This window comes from Ascaphus truei, chromosome 2 (assembly GCF_040206685.1).
Source record: "Ascaphus truei isolate aAscTru1 chromosome 2, aAscTru1.hap1, whole genome shotgun sequence".
Taxonomy (NCBI): Eukaryota; Metazoa; Chordata; class Amphibia; order Anura; family Ascaphidae; genus Ascaphus; species Ascaphus truei.
This window is the reverse complement of record NC_134484.1, coordinates 361453242-361475858: the sequence shown is the minus strand read 5'-3', so window position 1 is coordinate 361475858 and position 22617 is coordinate 361453242. Positions and strand designations below refer to the sequence as shown.

Below are 22617 nucleotides of genomic sequence, written 5' to 3'. Positions count from 1 at the left end.
AATTTCTGCATTACAGGACTCAAGTTGCACATGCATTACTTTATAATGTCTAACAGATCCAGCTGATGGAGTTTATTAGTGTTGTATCACTACAATGATATATTCCAATTTTAAACAGATCATAACACTTAACTTTCTTTTTTTAATTTATTTATTTTTAAACTTACACTTATGTAACTAATGTAAAGAGTATTTGTATCATTCATGGGGTACATCAATGCACAGACAAGAACAAATAGAAATAATGCATTTGGAAGATGCAGATGTACCAACTCCTACAGTTCTGATTACGTATGAGATATATCTATATCTAGATATATATATATATATATATAGATATATAATATAGATATATACTTAGTTAAGTTATGGCGAGTAAAAAAAGTGACAAAAACCCTCCACAGCAAAGCATATAGCAAATATTCCTGTATGCTCATTTGTATGTCTTAGGCAGGTCTGCAACCCCGCCTTTCATCATTATCACCCAGCACACAGCACTTACACTGCAGCAAGGGATTCTGGGAAATGACATGCAAATGGGCACACAGTGTCCAGTGCCTATAGGGAACCATGTTAAAAATGGTTTTGAAGCAAAAGGTGACACTGTGTGCCCATTTGCATGTCATTTCCCAGAATCCCTTGCTGCAGTGGAAGTGCTGTGTGCTGGGTGATAATGGTGAAAGGCGGGGTTGCAGACCTGCCTAAGACATACAAATGAGCATACAGGAATATTTGCTATATGCTTTGCTGTGGAGGGTTTTTGTCACATTTTTTACTCACCATAACTTAACTAAGTATGGTAAACCCCATCCTCATTGCTTCATTGCATAGCCAGTTAACCAACCCCACACTGAGGAGACCTATTAAGGTCGAAACAGCTGTCTGTGGGTGGGTTTTCTGGCTGTGCAGCTTAACCCTGGCTGTGCTTAAAGCTGTGACCATGCAGCAAGCTTAAAGCCTATAGGGAACCATGTTTAAAATGGTTTTGAAGCAAAAGGTGACACTGTGTGCCCATTTGCATGTCATTTCCCAGAATCCCTTGCTGCAGTGGAAGTGCTGTGTGCTGGGTGATAATGGTGAAAGGCGGGGTTGCAGACCTGCCTAAGACATACAAATGAGCATACAGGAATATTTGCTATATGCTTTGCTGTGGAGGGTTTTTGTCACATTTTTTACTCACCATAACTTAACTAAGTATGGTAAACCCCATCCTCATTGCTTCATTGCATAGCCAGTTAACCAACCCCACACTGAGGAGACCTATTAAGGTCGAAACAGCTGTCTGTGGGTGGGTTTTCTGGCTGTGCAGCTTAACCCTGGCTGTGCTTAAAGCTGTGACCATGCAGCAAGCTTAAAGCCTATAGGGAACCATGTTTAAAATGGTTTTGAAGCAAAAGGTGACACTGTGTGCCCATTTGCATGTCATTTCCCAGAATCCCTTGCTGCAGTGGAAGTGCTGTGTGCTGGGTGATAATGGTGAAAGGCGGGGTTGCAGACCTGCCTAAGACATACAAATGAGCATACAGGAATATTTGCTATATGCTTTGCTGTGGAGGGTTTTTGTCACATTTTTTACTCACCATAACTTAACTAAGTATGGTAAACCCCATCCTCATTGCTTCATTGCATAGCCAGTTAACCAACCCCACACTGAGGAGACCTATTAAGGTCGAAACAGCTGTCTGTGGGTGGGTTTTCTGGCTGTGCAGCTTAACCCTGGCTGTGCTTAAAGCTGTGACCATGCAGCAAGCTTAAAGCCTATAGGGAACCATGTTTAAAATGGTTTTGAAGCAAAAGGTGACACTGTGTGCCCATTTGCATGTCATTTCCCAGAATCCCTTGCTGCAGTGGAAGTGCTGTGTGCTGGGTGATAATGGTGAAAGGCGGGGTTGCAGACCTGCCTAAGACATGCAAATGAGCATACAGGAATATTTGCTATATACACACGCACGCGCGACATCTAGGACATATGTTAATAGGATATGCAAAGTATGTTTTAATGACTCCTAATAGGAGTCTGTTTTTTGAGCACAGTTGTCTCTCCGCGAGTTGTTTCAAGGTGGGTTTGAGGGGGATACATAGTTCTTGGGACTAGACCAAAATCTCTCTTCTCTTTCTCACTCACCTAAAGCCAGAAACATAACAACCATACGTTATTTAAGGAGTAGCACTGGGTTAACATTAGGTTATTTGCTTTAGTGAATAGGCTTGATGATTAACTCAATGTTAATTTAGGTTACCGTTAGGTAAAATAGGCCAACGGATTTTAGTGCATCTGGATCTGAGTGTTTTTTCAGTAATTGCAAACGTGTGTGATAAAAGAACAGTTACTTTGACCACTCATCTATACGCAGATATTGAATGCAATTATATACCAGCTTAGGAGACATTGGATCTTCTACATACGATTTTAAATGTACTCTATGATCAGTCATTGTTTGCTCCTGTTAATATGCTAGATGAAAACCTGTTGGGAGACATACTGTTATTAATGGCAATCAGTTTGATACACACTTTAGATTTGACTTGAATTGTTTGTACTCAGACAAGCCGCCGCCCAGGAGCACCTCCAATATACAAAGTGCGTTCACGTGCCATACATGCAAACGGAACAAATTACAGTTTAACTGTGTGCTTAATATATCATTAAATAATATATTGACATACTCCGTAGGTTAAATGTAGGCGATTTACACAATCCTTAAAACAAATTGAACAAGTGTAAATATATTTAAAAACATTTTTATTTTTTTTAACTTTCAACAGTTCCATAGTATTTTAATGCTTTGGAGGTTTATTATATTTTACTTTAACTTAACCTCGTGTGATAAATATCTAACACATTGCAACGGTTTAATCAAGAACTTTTTCATGTTATGGTATTATTTAACTAATAATGAAAGCACAGTTTAAACAGCTAATAAAGTGAGACTATATACATCAGGGCTGCAAAACATACGGCCCGCCTGGCCTCTCTGTGCGGCCCGCGATGAATCCGGCCGGGCGACAAATTAATTAATTAAATAAATTTAAAAAAAAAAGGTTTTAAAAAAATGGAGCCGATTCCCTGCGGTCCGGGCGCGCATGCGCAGGGCCCGCTCTCCCCACCCTCGCAACGTGGGATGGAGGGGAATCCTCTGCTCCCAACGTGGGGCGGAGGGGGAAGTAATAATTATTAAGTAATTCAGCTCCTCCTGCGGCCTGCTTCCCGCGTCCGTCCCCCCCAGCCCGCGCCCCCAAGCCCACCTCCCGTCCCAGGCAGCTGCCACAGGGATATCGGGGGCAGGAGGGGAAAGCGTCCGGCGGCAACCTGCACCCAACCAGTCACTGTCTCCCACCCACCCAGTCACTGTCTCCCACCCACCCAGTCACTGTCACCCACCCACTGTAACCCTGTCACCCAGTCACTGTCACCCAGTCACCCAGTCACTGTCACCCTTTCACCGTCACCCTGTCACCCTGTCACCCAGTCACTGCCACCCTGTCACCCAGTCACTGTCACCCTGTCACCCAGTCACTGCCACCCTGTCACCCAGTCACTGTCACCCTGTCACCCAGTCACTGTCACCCTGTCACTGTCACCCTGTCACCCAGTCACTGTCACCCTGTCACCCAGTCACTGTCACCCTGTCACCCAGTCACTGTCACCCTGTCACCCAGTCACTGTCACCCTGTCACCCAGTCACTGTCACCCAGTCACTGTCACCCTATCACCGTCACCCTGTCACCCAGTCACTGTCTCCCACCCACCCAGTCACTGTCTCCCACCCAGTCACTGTCACCCACCCACCCAGTCACTGTCACCCACCCAGTTACTGTCACCCACCAAGTCACTGTCACCCACCAAGTCACTGTCACCCACCAAGTCACTGTCACCCACCAAGTCACTGTCACCCACCCACCCAGTCACTGTCACCCAGTCACTGTCTCCCACCCACCCAGTCACTGTCACCCACCCACCCAGTCACTGTCTCCCACCCACCCAGTCACTGTCTCCCACCCACCCAGTCACTGTCTCCCACCCACCCAGTCACTGTCTCCCACCCAGTCACACTGTCACCCACCCACCCATGGGTCACCCACCCACCCAAGTCACCCACCCACCCACCCACCCAGTCACCCACCCACCCAGTAACCCACCCACCCACTGTCTAGTGTCACTGTCTCCCACCCACCCAGTCACTGTCTCCCACCCACCCAGTCACTGTCTCCCACCCACCCAGTCACTGTCTCCCACCCACCCAGTCACTGTCTCCCACCCACCCAGTCACTGTCACCCACCCACCCACCGTCATTCACCCAAGGGGGAGAGTGATGTGAGCTGCAAGGGGGAGAGTGATGTGAGCTGCAAGGGGGGAGAGGGATGTGAGCTGCAAGGGGGGAGAGGGATGTGAGCTGCAAGGGGGGAGAGGGATGTGAAGTGCAGGGGGGGTGGGATGTGTATGATGTGCAGGGGGGTATTGTGTGTGTGGGTGAGGGGGAGAGATGGGGTATGAGAGATAGATGGGGAGTATCGCAAAGGTTGATAGTGTTGGGTTTTGGGGGAGATATGAGGATGATGATGAAGGGTGCTGGGGGAGATATGAGGATGATGATGAGGGGTGCTGGGGGGAGATATGATGATGATGATGATAGGTGCTGGAGGAGATGATGATGATGATGATGATGATGATTTTACCCGTGCGGCCCAATTTTTTTTTCCTTGGAGCAGTTCGGCCCTTCGCACTTTACGAGTTGTGCAGGCCTGATATACATGGATGGCCTAAAATAAATTAAGTAAATATAATAAAATAAGTAAAGGGAAATGATATAAAGTAAAAGGGAGTTCATGGATTTCCGATGTAATTGTTCAGGTGATTTGCATTTCTGTGCTATGCCACCGTCACATCCCGTTAGGTCAACTGGACCATTTGATTACAGTGGGGTGTTGGGGGGTGGGGGGGAAGGGGGAAGGGGTGTATAAGGTTCAATTTTAATTTTGTATTAAAAGTTCAACCCTACATTTCTTTACCAGTGAGCATAATGTGGTAACATTGGTCAGGATTCATCACGTCAATGCTGGATTGGGTTGCGACACCCTGCACCGTGGCTCGTTGAATACTGACTATTGCATCTTTCTGTCCTCTGTAGAGAGCCGACACTTGTATGAAATGTCATTGATGTCTATGATACCTTGAACCTCTGGTACCACCAACTATACCAGAGAGGCAAAATGGATGTCCTCTGGTATATGTTATTTAAAAAAGAAGGAACAAGTGAAAATATAAGTGCAAATAGCGCTCGCGTGACAACTTAAATTAATCTATAAATATAAATGCATAAATGAACATGTGACCGTGAATAAACCTGTGATTTGGAGTCCAAAAAAGAGCCCTGGAGCTGCCCAAAAAGTTTCTCTGGTTATCTCAGAACCAGGAATGGATGTGGGAGTGATAAACCTCTTGTTTCTTCGTCAGAAACCCACAATTAGGAGTTTCGAAACGCGTTGGATGTTTTTTGGTACAGCAGGGACACCGTAGCAGCAAGATACCGGAGGTGACCTCCGCAGAGGAGCCGATCGATGAGACTCTGGCAGCAGCTGACTTCGAGCACGGAAGGCGGATATCCTCGAGTTGCTGATGTATTTCACCCCACGGCGAGCGGTGTCAACCAGCTAAAGAAACCAAAAACCAAATGCGCATGTCCTAGCCACCTCAGGTGAGTAGGATTCCAATTTTTCTCACGGCGCAGCAAATTTTATTCTATCAGGTGCAGCCGCACCGAGTTGTTTTATAATTGATATACTTATGTATGCTGTTTTATTTTTTGCATTTTTGTAATAAATAGCTCTGTTCTTTTACCACATATAGTCCTTGGGTAATGCACTATTGCAGTGTTTTGTATGTTTTGTCTTCTTTCTCTTGAGGTCATCATTCATAAGAAGAGAACTTTATCCACGACCCTATCCATTCCTATAGGCCACCCCTTGCCTTAGCGCCACAAGAGGTTTATCACTCCCATATTTAAAAAAGGTGTATAACTTTTATAGGCTTAAAATAAAAACAATAGACAATTTAAAAAATAAATAAAAAAACATTGGTATGTAGCCTGCCTTTAAAAAGCCAAGTAACATTAATGCCAATGTAATCATACATGCAAAGGAAGCATCCTTAAGGGTGCAATAACATGTTGGAACAAACTGAATTTGTGACAGGGATAGGATTAGATGGTTTAAAGCAGCTGTCTAAATGAGTGGATTGCCATTTTTGTTTTCCATTCTATGTTCTTCACAAAAGAGATTTATTTTGTGCTTTTTAGTGTCGTTTTTTTTGTTTGCGCTGTTCAGGACTTAAAGTATTTGAAAATATTAAGTTTCCGAGAAGTTAAAAATTAAGCTCTTCCCAGAGCCCCTTGAAGTATAATAATATTTACCATCACCACCTCAGAAACTAGAGATGAAGAAAATCATGATTTTTAACGCTGCATTTTTCATTTATTTATTTTTAAAGCTGTGTTCAGGGAGCAAGATACTAACATTGTACAAGTTAAACTCATGTACACTTCTAGGGGGCATTCCTGCCATTACAAATAGTCTGACTTGTTAATATATTTTTTTAATGCATGTTTTTGGTGGGTTTTCACTATTTATATATCACGATGGTTACCTCAGCCTCTTTCAGATTGTCAGCTATGAACTCTCTACCTCATTTGTAAATTGATGAGTCAATGACGACTCCAGCTCTTCTACAAACATCATAGGATAATATACATGAATGATTTCATACGTGTCTCAAGAGATTAGTTTACAATCTGGTGAGTAAAGCAGAGAATTACACCAAAGCTGGGAATAAGTGATGTCATTTTACGGTGCAGTAATAAATGAACACGAACAATGAATATATGCTTATTCGCCCCGTGACTCTCTGCAAGGGCCTTTGAGGCCTGACCCAGGGTGGTGATCACTAGAGTATAGGATTTGATAACCGGGAGTGGAATCAAAGTCTTTGCAGAATTCAGAGAGAGGCTGGGTCTGCCGTCTTCCAAACTCTTTCGAAACTTACAAATCAGACACTTCCATTTGACAATTCACACAACACGTTCCCTTGCTACATCCACATATTTCAAACAAAACAACTATATAGAACAAGATATCTAGAAAGGGGCCAGATCTCCAAAATTATATCTGATGCTCCTAGATATCAACACTATCAATAAGTGTGCCTACATGCCAAGATGGGAAGAGGAACTGGGTGAGGCTCTTGAGATAGAGTGGGAAGGGCATTTGGGAGGCGGCGCCCACAAGCTCCATATGCACCACTCTGAAAGAGAATACTTACAAACGACTATTTTGATGGTATCTAACCCCAGTCAGATTACATGTCATTTACATTAACAATTCCCCATTATGTTCGAGGATACAGGCATACTGGCTCCCTCTCCCACATCTGGTGGTTGTGCCCTTTGATTAAGCGAATATGGAGAGAGATTTTCACCCAGATTAGCACAATACAAGCAGTCACTATCGCCCAAGACACTTGGCTCGCTCTGCTGGGCAGGCCACCACCCCGGCTACATTGGATAGCGGTCAGATTGGAATCCCAAATCCTCCCAGCAACCAGATGCAGCCCTATGGAATAAACAATATGTGCACGATATCAGTGTAATCAAACGCAGGATATGGCATGACCGTGACATGGAAAAGATCACAGCATTCATAAGGGATAAAACAATTAAATGTTCAATTACATGGAAACCATGGTTAGACATGGAGTGTGGGGCGAGAACATAGGAAAAGCCTCTACACAGCCCTAAACGACCGTGGTGTGACCGAGCTGTGGACATCATACATAAAGGCCAAGGCCTGCTGTAGCCAAAGGTGGGAACCCCACCCCTACTTCCCGCACCCTCCGTTGATGTTGTCTCCCCCCCAGTCTGTCTTCTTTTACAGGAGCTTATAGTATCTGTATAAAAATGTATAGCCCCTGAATGTATACTGTAATGTTCCCCACCCTCTTTTTTTTTGTACCCCATAACACTTTGTGAAAATAAACATTTAAGAAGAAGAAAAAAAAACACTGACATGTATAAGTATGATAAAATCATTTTGGAAAGTTTATCTTGACAATTTTATGTCAACACTAATGTGAATCTTAGGATAGATGTTTGGTCAATAACAAAGGAAACATGCAAAATCTTATTAGCGTTCCCAACTATAAATGCCAGGAAAAGCAAATTCTAGAACGTTCAACAATGTAAAAATACTTAAACGTGCCACTTAGATTTATTTATTAAGCATGTCAGTGCCATTTGTTCACAGTGAAATTGTACACATGGTAAAACCAACATCTTCATCTCTATACACGAACACACATAAAGTGGACCTTTTAAAAATGTTATGGTGTAAACCAGAAATGTAGCTTTAAAGCTTTAAGTTTTTTTAATTTAGGATAGTTTCATATTCTGACATCTCTAGATTTGTGTTTTATATATTTTTAGGGTATTCCCCAATTTACCCTTTTCTTTTTTTCATGGTGTACTTTGCAGTGCAGGTACTGACCCATAGAGCAAAACAACTTTAAACACAGCCCCCTACTCTATATATTGTGCAGATATTTATCCATGGCAGGTAATCTCTAAACAACATCCATTTGAATAGAGCTCAGACCGCTTCCAAAGCATAGAGAAGCACATTGCCCCCTAGTTAAAGAGAGGGTCCACAGTGTGTGGGGGGGAAGGGGGCAATTTCTCTAAAAGGGTGCCAAGTTTTAGGAGGCAGCAATGCAAAATAAAAACATGGCAGTCATGGTGGGGCAATTTTTGAAGTGAAACTTCCTTAGTGGCACCTCATTCGTGATGGGGCAAAAAAGAATTGTGGAGACAGAAATGAAACGGATGTGACGTCAGTGCTGGCAGTTGAGGCCGGGCTGTGTTCTGGCTCAGCCCGACCCCAACACTGACATCACACCCGCTCCACAAATCAGATGTCGCTCCTAACGGCCGCCATTCCCCCCGCACATCCGCTGCCAAGCCGCGCATGCTCAGTAATCATGGGGACTGGAGGAAAGCCACGCATGCGCAGAAGCGGTTGGCAGCGGCGCCGTTCCCCGTCTGCTGCCCAGGACAGCAGAGACCGCCCGACCGGGACAGCCCCCCCCCCCACCCTTTCCTAACCCGAATGGGACCTCCCTCACAGCCCACACATGTGCCCGCCTAACTTCCACTACCGCTGCCATGCCGCGCATGCGCAGAAGCGGCTGGCAGCGGCGCCATTCAGCCCTCCAGTGACGCGGGCGTTTGCGGGCCCCCCAGGAAGCGGTGGTACAAAAACCCGGGCGCAACCCGCGTGGACCCCCCCCCCCGGACCCCCCACACACTGATGGACCCCCCCGGACCCCCCAAACACTGACGGACCCCCCCACACACTGACTGACCCCCCCCGGACACCCCCACACACTGACAGATCACCCCAGACCCCCACACACACTGACTGACCACCCCAGACCCCCACACACACTGACTGACCACCCCAGAACCCCACACACACTGACTGACCACCCCAGACCCCCACACACACTGACTGACCACCCCAGACCCCCACACACACTGACTGACCACCCCAGACCCCCACACACACTGACTGACCACCCCAGACCCCCACACACACTGACTGACCACCCCAGACCCCCACACACACTGACTGACCACCCCAGACCCCCACACACACTGACTGACCACCCCAGACCCCCACACACACTGACTGACCACCCCAGACCCCCACACACACTGACTGACCACCCCAGACCCCCACACACACTGACTGACCACCCCAGACCCCCACACACACACTGACTGACCACCCCAGACCCCCACACACACTGACTGACCACCCCAGACCCCCACACACACTGACTGACCACCCCAGACCCCCACACACACTGACTGACCACCCCTGACCCCCACACACACTGACTGACCACCCCAGACCCCCACACACACTGACTGACCACCCCAGACCCCCACACACACTGACTGACCACCCCAGACCCCCACACACACTGACTGACCACCCCAGACCCCCACACACACTGACTGACCACCCCAGACCCCCACACACACTGACTGACCACCCCAGACCCCCACACACACTGACTGACCACCCCAGACCCCCACACACACTGACTGACCACCCCAGACCCCCACACACACTGACTGACCACCCCAGACCCCCACACACACTGACTGACCACCCCAGACCCCCACACACACTGACTGACCACCCCAGACCCCCACACACACTGACTGACCACCCCAGACCCCCACACACACTGACTGACCACCCCAGACCCCCACACACACTGACTGACCACCCCAGACCCCCACACAGACTGACTGACCACCCCAGACCCCCACACACACTGACTGACCACCCCAGACCCCCACACAGACTGACTGACCACCCCAGAGACCCACACTGACTGACCACCCCAGAGACCCACACACACTGACTGACCCCCCAGAGACCCACACACACTGACTGACCCCCCCAGACCCCCACACACACTGACTGACCCCCCCAGACCCACATGCGCACTCTCTGTCACACGCGCACTCTCTGTCACACGCGCACTCTCTGTCACACGCGCACTCTCAGTTACACGCGCACTCTCAGTCACACGCGCACTCTCAGTCACACGCGCACTCTCAGTCACACGCGCACTCTCAGTCACACGCGCACTCTCAGTCACACGCGCACTCTCAGTCACACGCGCACTCTCAGTCACACGCGCACTCTCACGCACACGCGCACTCTCACGCACACTCTGTCACACGCACACTCTCAGTCACATGCACACTCTCAGTCACACGCACACTCTCAGTCACACGCACACTCTCAGTCACATGCACACTCAGTCACACGCACACTCTCAGTCACACGCACACTCTCTGTCACACGCGCACTCTCAGTCACACGCACACTCTCAGTCACACGCACACTCTCACGCACACTCTGTCACACGCACACTCTCAGTCACACGCACACTCTCAGTCACACGCACACTCTTAGTCACACGCACACTCTCAGTCACACGCACACTCAGTCACACGCACACTCAGTCACACGCACACTCTCAGTCACACGCACACTCTCAGTCACACGCACACTCTCAGTCACACGCACACTCTCAGTCACACGCACACTCTCAGTCACACGCACACTCTCAGTCACACGCACACTGTCACACGCGGAATTCACACTTAGTGCAAATAGCTAATACAGGGGATGTGTGCCGAGCACGCGCATTCTAAGTCAAATTTATTTGCGTTTTGTCATTGAGATTGTATTTTGATTTTTAATTAAAACATCACCAACACCAACACAAATACAATTTCTGTGACAAAAGTCAAAGAAGTTTCACTTACTATGCGCGTGCACAGCACACACAGCTTTTTTTTTGTAAGAGGGAGGTTGGGTGGGCTGAACGTGCCTACAGAGAGATGCTATGTGTCTAGAGATACTCATATCCTTATACAGCACTGCTGTATACTTATGTTTATCTATGTCATCTGTGAATATTTCTCAGGCTTCTCTGAGGGTTTAACAACGCCAGCAGGGGGACAACCCCAGTAGGAATCAGAGTATGTTTACACACTTGTATCAAGTGCTTAGGATCACTCTTTAGAGAAAAGGAACTCGGTTTGCTCACTGATGTTCAATAAATCACATAAAAGGAATGACATATCACTGGTAACTGCTCTCTATCATAAGTTTTCACTTTGTCAAAGGTAATATCACCAATATACCTAGCAATCATATTTCAAATAATATTTTAACATCCTGCATATCAAATTCATTCAAGGTGCAATATTTCATGGCATATGGGGGGGAGGAGGGGAAATCCCAAAGGACTGAATGCTGTATTATGTCATCTACAACTCTGTCACACCTGTTACATTCACGGGGCCAAGACTGGAAACAAAGTACGCATAAAAGCTGCAGAAAACAAAAACAAAGCACACGGAATCATTTTTTCTTTCTCCAAAGGCTGTGTGTTGCACAAATCATATTGCAGCGGGAGGGTGTGTGATCAAAGGGATTTAACATAACCATTTTGCTGCATTGTAAAAATTATGTAATTATGTCATTATATTAACAACACCAAGGTAAGCGCATGTCAACAATTAAAAATACAGGGTATTATATACTAAAGACATGGAAAACTGCATCAGATATAAAAGCACACAAGGTTATATAGGAACTTCTGACCTGGAAAGCCTACAATTGCATAGTATGATGGGAAACATATCTAATAAGAATAGATTTAAAGTTAGGCTTTTTTAATTGTATTTCAGTTACTTAGAGGCATGGTTGGCAGGGTAAACTTAATACACAATCATCACTGATATGTTCTCTCTTTAGAAGATTTACCTGTGTGATAGAAACACTGCAGTTCAAAGAACAGGGCAACAGGAGCATCACTTAAACATCTAACCATCCCCGAAGAGGAAAAAAAACATTTAGACCAAACAATGTACATATTAAGGCTATCCTCTGCAGCATATACTTTTAGCATAGACAAGATCACTGCTAAAATATAGATATTAAATAGATTATGCTTCCGTTAACTCGTACAAAAAAAAAACACGTTCAATTCATGTGTTGATCCAATGAAAAGTATTTGTGCTTACTTTGAAATTAGTAAATGAAACGTGCACCCAACAGCGAACATTCTTTAAAATAGGCGTATGGTTTAGATTTTCAAATGTACAGGAAATTTGACTGTACAATGTTGTTTTAAATAACCAACTTCAAGGACGCTGTAATATAATACTTATATACTACTTCACTTGGAGAAACTGCATTACAATAAAGCAGAATATGTGCTACAGGACATTTCAAAGTAAAGGAAGAGTCACAGAGAATACATACATATGGGGGGCTCATAAGCAGGGTAGGGTTTTCCCGTCTCCTAAATAAAACTGGGGTTGTATTCTGTTTAGCCACAGGGTTTAATCTCTTAATAATGGAAAGGGAAAGGAAGTGCTTGAGAGCTTATTGCAATGGACAAATGCCCAAAGGACTTGAGAAGACAATTCTTCTTGTCAGGATCTGTCAAAAAAGTCACCATTCAGGGATCAAAGAGAAGACAACCATTTTACAGACCTCTTGTGTGTAAATCAAATGGACACAGAGGGGGCAAGACATGTGAAAGTAGGATTTACTGCCGTATGAGAGTATGCTCCAGGTCAGTGTTAGGCAATATCTGATATGATAGTCATAGCGTGATTTTAAAAAAAATGATACGCCGATACTGACATTTTATTATTGCGATACTAGCATCAATCAGCCATGAAAGTCATTGACACTTTTGGGACAATCAGTGATTCACAGTTTTAGACGCAGCAGTCTCAGAAGATAAATCTGCAAATGTAAAAGGGTTTCCAGCACCCATTCTTTCCTCTCCAGCCCTCAATCATTGCAGCCCTTTCCTCCCACAGAGCATCGGTCTGCCCACTTCCACTTAATCCCTCCCCCCATCTCTAACATTCAGTGAGAAGCCAAAGGACTTGCGATCGATAGATAGATATCTTTTTTCCAATTTCAAAGATATTTATTGTAATAAATATCTTTATCACAATACATTTTTTTTTTTTTTTTAAATGGTCGTCGTGAGAAATGTTTTGTTATTGCCAGACCCTACTCCAGGTGGACAATAAGGAAGAAGATGTATAAAGACTAACTTTTAGCAATTGGAGGTGAACTTAGAAGCCATAAGCATCTCCTCAAGTCTTATTTTCTTGCAGTAAAGGCTGAACAGAATATCATGTAACGTATTGGTCTGCACCAGGTTGCACTTACGAAGGAGGCTCAAGGTTATATAGCCTTTCCTTTTGAAGCATTGCCACTGTAAACATCATCGTTGGATAACATGCATTTCTTTATCTAACAAAAAGCCTTATCCATGCAGGAGGGCTAGCTAAGGATTGCACAAATTCCTAGCTCATCTGGAAAAGAAGAAGTTTATTGGATAAAGGAATGTGATGTTCAGCCCTCTTCGAGATATACCAAATAAGTAAATATGGGAAGGACGATGATCCAGGGAGAAATCTGATTGCCGTTATTTGGAGTCAGGAAGGAATTTATTTCCCCCTGTATTTGATATCATTAGAAGATATTTCACTCGGGTTTTCAGTTTGCCTTCCTCTGGATCAATATACTGCAAGTAGAAATATAGGATAACATATCTGTCGTTTAAATTTAGCATAAGTTCAACTTAGACATACGTCTTCTTCTTTTCAACTTAATCTATTAGGTAACTATGATGCAACAACTAGTAATGCACTTTAGATCAATAAAAGGTTGCTTGCTCTGACACTGAAAGTGTGAATGTTAGTAAATAGGCACCGAAATCCACAAGAGTTAATTCCTTACTTTCGTTATCTTTATTCCATGGTTTTATTCATGAATTAAATAGAAATAGCCGTTTTAGTCCCGTTGCGACAGTGCAGAGTAAATGAGTACTTCAGTATTAAGGGATACCTTTTTTATTTGGACTAACAATTTATATTCTAAGACAAGCTTGTGAGTAGAACTCCCGAAAGCTCATCTTAGAATATCAATTGTTAGTTCAAATAAATGTAAAAAAAAAAAAAAAAAAGGTATCACCTAATTCTGAAGAACTCATGTTTTTATTCAAACTAACTCAGTTTCAGGTCTACCTTTTCTTTCTAAAAAGGTACTATTACTGTACATTCGACAAATAGGATGATTGTACCATGTTATCCCTTAGAACAGACAGAGAAAAGTGAGGTAGAAGTGACCTCCTGTCAGACGAAGGGACATTTGTGGTCCTGAAAGCTCACACTCTTTAACCACGAGTTAGCTATTAAAATAAAGGAATCCCTTCTAACTCACTTTTCTATGTTTATAAGACACTTTCTGAACCATTAAAGTGAATGGGCTGTAAAAGGTATTTTGGTAGTACACTGCATAATAAATATGCCCCTAAATCTCACATGCTAAATAACCATAATAAACTATCATGATGTAGAAAGGTAGATGCAAGCTGAAAGTGTGTGCCTCCCCCCTACATCACACCTACACTGCACATTCCCTGGTCTGTCACCACAACACACAAAGAATTGCTACATCTTGTAATGAGAATAATTGGCAGTCATTTCTATGACACACAGAGAGCAGTTCAACCTCTTCCTCGCCCTCATTGCTTGTACCAATTCTTCTAGCAGCTCTTGTTTCTCACAACTGCTCAGTTGTGTTACTCATTGTAACACGCCGATGAGCATGAGATCATGCCTGCTGCCCTTGTGCTAATCCCCTCTACTACAATGCAGACAGAGAGAATGACAGTAGTGTGATGATAATAACCAAAGCATTGTACGACAGTGCATTATCAAACACGATAATGCATGTCTGTTTATTTATTGATTTCTTCCACATATATTATTGTGGACACAGAAGACAATTGAATATATCAATTTGATGAAACCTGGAATGGCAAAATATACAGGTTGTGATTTCCAAGAGCTGGTCCCATTTCAGCTCTCACAGGGATGGTCTTAGAACAATGTTTGCTGGCAGGGGGGGGGGGGGTAAAGAAGCAGACATGTCACAATTAATATAATGATACTGGATATCTTTGTAATCTTGTAGCCTGGTTTAATGTCTGCATAGTAACCAAACGCCATGGAGTATTTTTACAATCTCTCGTGAAATGATTGCTTGCTATACACAGGCAGATTGTTAATCAAAACTTTTACAATTTTGTAGTTTTGTTTGGCTAATGAAGGCATACTAATGTTAGTGATATAATGCAGGGAGGGGGGGTCGATTATTACAAAAATACAGAGTTAAACAAACCTAAAGAAAATAAAAATTTACTAATTTTTACACAAGGGAGCAAATAGGTGACATTCTTTACCACAGGCTGGCTGAATCTTTCTAAGAAAGCCAATTACATTGATTAGATGTTTAAAATATATATATTTTGGGGCTGGTCATGTGGAACTGCCCATTTGAATTAAATTGGACAGATAGAGGTTGTCATCATTGGACAGATTGAATAGTGTATTGTTTGTCCACATTTGAGCAAGTAAAACACATTTAAAGCTGCAGTTCAAGCTGCCGTTTAAAAAATAAATAAAAAATGCCCATTCAATATGTGCATCAATACAATCTGCATACTGACAAGTGATTAGCTAAACTGCAGATCGATCTGTTCTCCTGTAATCAATTGCTTGCTAGGGTTATTTAATTCAGTTCTTGCACTGCATTGTGGGCAATGTAGTCCAGCAATATTATGTGACTGGGTAGTTCCTAGATACAATTGGTGCACTGCTAGAGAGAGGGCGGAGCTCAAGAGCCAGATCCTAATCAGAAGGGGAAAGGGGCTGTCACGTTGGAAATGCTTCCTACATTACAAACATTAAAAATTTCTTTAAAACATTTTTTTTTTAAATGCTACAAGTATTTTCTTATAGTACAGAACTGATATATTTAAAAAAAAAAAAAACACATGTAGGAAATTGTTTGCACTGCTGCTTTAAGATACACTAGTGTACTTATAGCCCAAAGGGATTTTGTACAGTGGTGGGAGCCCCAAAAATGCAATGCTCCTTTAAGTGTCCATATCCTCTATTGCTAGAATGAGCACAGATGGAGCATACACATATACACATTACTGGGAGTATCTCAGTAGTTGTATTGTCAATGTGGTGTATAATAGGAGTGTAACCTCTGAATAGTGTATGTATGTGAGATGTGTCTAAAGTAGGAAACAATAAAGGACCACAACACCAAGAAAGGAGAGTGGGGGATATCATACGTTAAAGTGCCTCAAGGCTATAAATAGAGAAAAAAGGAAGAGAATTAGGGGATCGTTCAAAATGCTTCAAAGTGGCCGATCGCAGCATTATCGGATGGAAACTCCTATTGAAGTCAATGGGCGTTTAAGGGCGATAAAAGTGTGATCGGACACTTCGGAGCATATTGAATAAGGCCCTTACAGGAAGAGTAAGAGGTCACGTAGTGTGGTAGGTAACCTACAACAATACTTATTTACTGAAAGGGTACTATAGAGCCGAGGTGCGCAAACTGGTGGTGCTGCGGGGTCACATGATGCCGCGTTGCCATGGCAACGTAACATCACATGACGTCCGATAACGCCAGCGATCAGGTAATAAGGGGGGGGGGGACAGACTAGAAAGTTTGCCAACCCCTGCTGTAGAGAATCCAGAAGAAATAAAAACACAAATTGGGTATACAGTCTTACAGTAGCCATGGAAAGGGAACAGATATATCACAATTTCTATGTTTCATTATGTGTGTAAGACGTGTCCTGGTTATTTATTTGTTTATAAAATGTTTTACCAGGCAGTAATACATTGAGAGTTACCGCTCGTTTTCAAGTATGTCCTGGGGCAGTGATGCGCAAACTTATCTTTATGCGCCTTCCCTTTCTCCTCTCCCCTCCGGCTCGCGCCACCCCCCTGACCCCCCTCCCACCCAGCCCTGGCGTCAAATGACGTTGCAGGGCTGTATGACATCACATTACCATAGCAATGTGACATCACATGACCCCACGGCCTCATTTTACGCTGGTTGTCATGGAGACGCGACGTTGGAACTAAGGTAAGTAAACCAGTTACAGAGGCCTCACGCGATCCCCGGCATTTTTTTTAAATGCCTTCTGGGAAGCTTGGGGCCTCTAACACCCGCACCCCCACCAGAAATCTAGCACCTCCCTGGGGGGCACGCCCCCCACTTTGCGCGCCGCTGTCCCGGGGCAGAGTTAAGATGACAAATAATACATGGTTATAAATACATAGTTACATAAGTGAACAGGGTATACATTATATATAAGACATTGCATGCACAGTAAGAGATAATATATATTATAGGCGTATGTAACAGTTACAGACCAGATTAAAATGTGAGGCCGCTTTAGTTGTGAAAGAAATTAGACTGGTGGCGGCTGTAAGAGTCTACGGTAGATTGGTCCAGTTTTGGGGGGCACGGTAAGAGAAGGAGGAGCGTCCGGATACTTTGCTGAGCCTTTGGACAATTTTGGTGTCAGATCTCAGATGATAAGTGCTGCATGTGGTAGGGGTGAGGAGCTTGTTAACATAGACGGGTAGCTTGCCCAGAAAGTATTTGAAGGCAAGACAGGAAAAATGAACTTTGTGCCTAGACTCAAGTGATGACTAATCTAGTCCTTTGTGCATTTCGCAGCGATGTGTGTTGTAGTTGCATTAGAGAACAAAACAGCATATTGAATTTTAGAGGGTATCAAGTTTGCCAAGGTGGGTTTGGGGTGCTGAGCCATATACTATGTCCCCATAGTCGATAATTGGCATTAGCATCTGCTGTGTGATATGCTTTCTGACCAGCAGGCTTAGGGAGGATTTGTTCCTGTAAAGTATACCTTGCTTGGCATAGGTTTTGGATGTCGGGGTATCAATGTGCATCCCAAATGTTAAATGGGAGTCAAACCATATGCCCAAGTATTACTGGTAAACAGGAGTTAGAGTAGTGTTAGCGTTGGTTCTAATATGGAGCTCAGTCATTGGAAGCTTTAACAATGTAGCCGTGGTCCCAAATACCATTGTTAAAGCCTTGACAGTGTTTAAAAACACTTTGTTTTGGGAAATCCAATTTTCGAGTCTCAAAAAGTCAGATTGTGTATGTATGTGTTCAAGGTCGGGGAGGCTAGGGCTGTGTGCATATAAGATTGTGTCATCTGCATACATGTGTATTGAAGCTCCCTTACAAGCTATAGGAAGATCATTGATGAACACTGAGAAGAGTAGGGGCCCCAGAACAGAGCCTTTCGGGACACCACAGGTGATATCCAAGGGTTGGCGTTAGAGCCTGAGATAAGCTGGCTGTAAGGAAGATGGATTCCGAAGTATTAGGTTTATATGTTTTTGTATGAAGGTGTTGAAGATATGCAAATAACTTTGTTGTGCATATTTGCTCTGGTGATACATTTTACACATTTGTAATCTAAGTGAACGAGATGTTCATTACTCAAAGTATTTTTTACGTATTAAGATACCTAATCAAGTAGTTGCACATGATACGCACCATGTACCAGTGTGTTGTCTTAGATTCCGTTGTGCATACTAGACACAGTGAATGTTCCTGCCTAGGGTTCAGACAAGCTAATAATGTATTTAAACCTTGGGCCCAAGGGACATTGTACACACTGTGGTTGTTTTGATTTATCCATAAGCAAAACTTGGGGATGTGCACTAAGATGTCAAAAATACCTATGTAATGCATTTGAAGCTAAGAGATTCTGTCAGTGTACATGTTTCTAGTTAGTACTGTAATTGTATGAATATTCACAAGAAGTGACATATACATTATGTGTATCGATGCTTGGTGCAGAGCGTTTATAGCTGGAATAACAGTATGTCTAATTTGCACTTTGTATAATTAACACACTATACACATGTAGTCTTATGTTGGATAATGAGGCTTGTACCTCACAAGCATCTTATTCTCAATGTATATGCTGTTGTACATGCTACATTAGTGTATCCTTGGTCTCTGTCACAGGTTATACACCATGTGTACATATTCATGGTGTGCTAGATGACGCGTGACAGGTCTGATGCTCAAAACAAGCTGTCACACTGCACATCAAATGCCAGATGTTCAAACCTCGGTTACATCATGGTTCATAATGTGACGTTACCTAAAACAGGAATCGACATTATGGTTCCTGTCAACATGGTATCCTCAAAGCCAATTACATGCAGTAAAAAGTGCAAGCTACACCACATTGGCATAGGCTTTCATGGCACGTTAGGGTAATATATCTGTGCATTATCTTCCAATAACGTGAAGTTATGCCAGCCTTATTACGCCTAGCCAGATCCTGCTCTGTATGGAAGCAACGCCAACATTAGGAATAGCTTGAGTTAAATCCCCACGTTAACCTTAACAGACTTTAGTGTATATGCGATCTAATAATGCCTCATTTACATACCAATTGTAAATGAATGTTATTGTCCTTTGAAGGTACACCGTTACACTAATGTTACGGTAAGTTACCATGATGTTAAATGACAACAGCTTGGAGCATCTGGGCCAATAACAGGATGTCCAGTCTCAGGTCAGAGGTTGCGCATATCTGTGTGCAAAGCAGCATGTCCTGTCTCAGTTCAGAGCTTATACACACCCTGACATAGAGGTTACACACCACATGGGTATAGAGGTTGCATATCCCACAGGTATTGAATATAAAGAGGATTCCCCCCCACCCCCCACCCCGTATGTTTATGAAGAAAGATTTACATTTTCAAAAGAGATTAATAAAACATGTCACCGGTAAAGATACATGTAGATATGAAGCTTGTCAAGTACATTATGGGAATGTAGGGGTTACACTCCCTCTAGTACCTCTACCTCTTTTATATGGAGGCTAAAGCCCAACATGAATTCCTTATATACATAAATTGTAAAGCCCTTGTATATTGAGGTTGCTTCCCCTGTGTGGAGAGATTGTACCCCCTGTACCGAATGTGCAGACAGGCTGCACATTAATTAATTAATAAATAAATAAATATATATGTATATATAATTCCCAGCATAAAGCATGTTGTGTCCCCCTGTACTCAATGTGTAGAGGTTGAACTCCGTTTACAAAGGTTGCATCCCCAACCCCTCCAGTATAGAGGTTTTAACCTCTGTACATTGAGGTTGGACCCCAGGTTACACATATACACACAGATATATCTATAGATCAGTTCAGTATATCAGTATGTAATCCCTCTTGTGTACAGTCAGCTCATTACCTGCCCTCAGGTCGCGGTGCTGAAGTGTCTGAGTGCAGCCCCCGGACCCAGCTCTCCTCCTCCTCCTCCTTCTTCTCCTCTTCTTCTTCTTCTTCTTCCTCCTCCTCCTTCACCAGCCGCCCCCCGGGGGCTCCTCCTGACTCCTCTCCGGGGCCCGGACACACATCCACCGCTTCCCCCGGACCCCCGGCACCTGTATATACTCTCACACACACACACACACACACACACACACACAGACCGCCTATATGCCCCGAGTGTATACTCCCTCTCCGAGTCCTCGGCTCGGGCTCTGGTTATTATCACGCGGACACGAGCACAGGGGATGGTATATAATAGTACGGTATGTATATCACCACCCTCACTCCCTTGCACCAGATCCTCAGTGGCTCCTCCCTCCGCCGCCAACCGCCCCGCCCACACCGGCCGGCGGGAGCGCGCGCAGAGGCACAGGAGGGGGGAGGTGGGAGGCGGGCGCGCGCGCGGGAAGAGAGAGGCAGTTGTGGAGCGCGAGGAAAGAGGGGGCGCGAACACACGCGCGCGCGTGTGTGTGAGAGAGGACGCGCGCTCCCGCGGTTGTTCTCTTGGGAGGATCACAAGCTCCCCGGCCATGCAGGCTGTGGGGTGGACAAAGGCAAAAAGGAAACTATGGGGGGTGGGTTTATTTACCAAGGTCTGTCCTAATGGCAAAACCAGGGCTGCCTAATTTATTAAAGGAAAAAGTCCAGTGTCTTTCTGTTTTGGTTGGACAAATAAGGTTGTTTTTGCTCTGGTTCTGTCCCCAGTTTTACAGACTTTGTTAGGCTAAGTTCCCGCTAGCGCTGAGCGGGCGGTGCTTGCGGCGGGGACTTACATATAAAGATATATGTAAGTCTCCGCTCACGCGGTGCGTGCGGCGCTCGTACGTGTGCACACACGCTCAGCCGCGATCGGCGCGTAAGTAAACAAAAAATCTATACTTACCCGCGCGCTGAACTAGCCGCAATGCCCCCTCCCCCACCGCACGCGTACAAGCCGGACACCCGGTGCTCATGCTTGGAGCGCTCTCCAAGCGTGAGCGCGCTCAGCGCCAGCGGGGACTTAGCCTAAAATAGACCAAAAAAGCAAAGCTCCTCAAATTAACTTTTCTTGTATTTATTCCCCCCACACCACCCTCCCCCCCACAACCCCACCCCACACCACCCCCTCCCCCACACCCTCCCCATCCGACATCACCCCACCCCCCCCTCACCCACACACCCCCCCTCACCCCCCCCCCCATCCGACACCACCCCACACCCCACACCCTTGCGCCTGCAATAAAAGTAAGAAACTTGGCAAAGAACTAGTAAGCAGTACAGTGAACCCTGACTGGTTTGTAGCACCAGCGGTGTCGTGGATATGAATGTACTCTTGCAGATGGGCGTCAGAACTTCTCAATACAATTATATTCTCTTTGTCCATGACCCCCAAATCTTACAGATTTCAGACCTCAGGGGTTATGACGTTCAAGGAACGTTGGCGAGAGTTGCCATGCTGCTGGCTCTTGTGACATTCGCTGTACTGTACATCACAAAGTTTTTGCTTGTTTTGGGCTAGTTCTGAGAGACCCGCAGAAGCAATCACCCTGTATGAAAAACTTTCTTAATTCCTATGTCCTCTTGGACCATTTACCATCTGGCTTTTGTACAGCTCACTCAACAGAGACTGCTCACTAAAGTAGCTAATTATCTATTTGAAGCCAAATCCCATGGTCAGTTTTCCCTACTAATCCTGCTCGGCCTCTCTGCTGCCTTTGATACTGTCGATCACCCTCTTTTCCTTCATATTCGAAACTCC

At 44.6% G+C, this 22617-nt stretch overlaps 1 protein-coding gene across 1 annotated transcript in view; it reads right to left on the bottom strand.

Annotated features, from left to right (window-relative positions):
- Window positions 1-21232, bottom strand: part of LOC142487498 (ubiquitin-conjugating enzyme E2 E2) — a 277270-nt gene extending 256038 nt beyond the window's left edge. The window contains exon 1 of the mRNA XM_075586939.1: window positions 20800-21232. The gene's annotated coding sequence lies outside the window, so the exon portion shown is untranslated. The remainder of the gene's footprint in view (window positions 1-20799) is intronic.
- Window positions 21233-22617: the final 1385 nt, after the last annotated feature.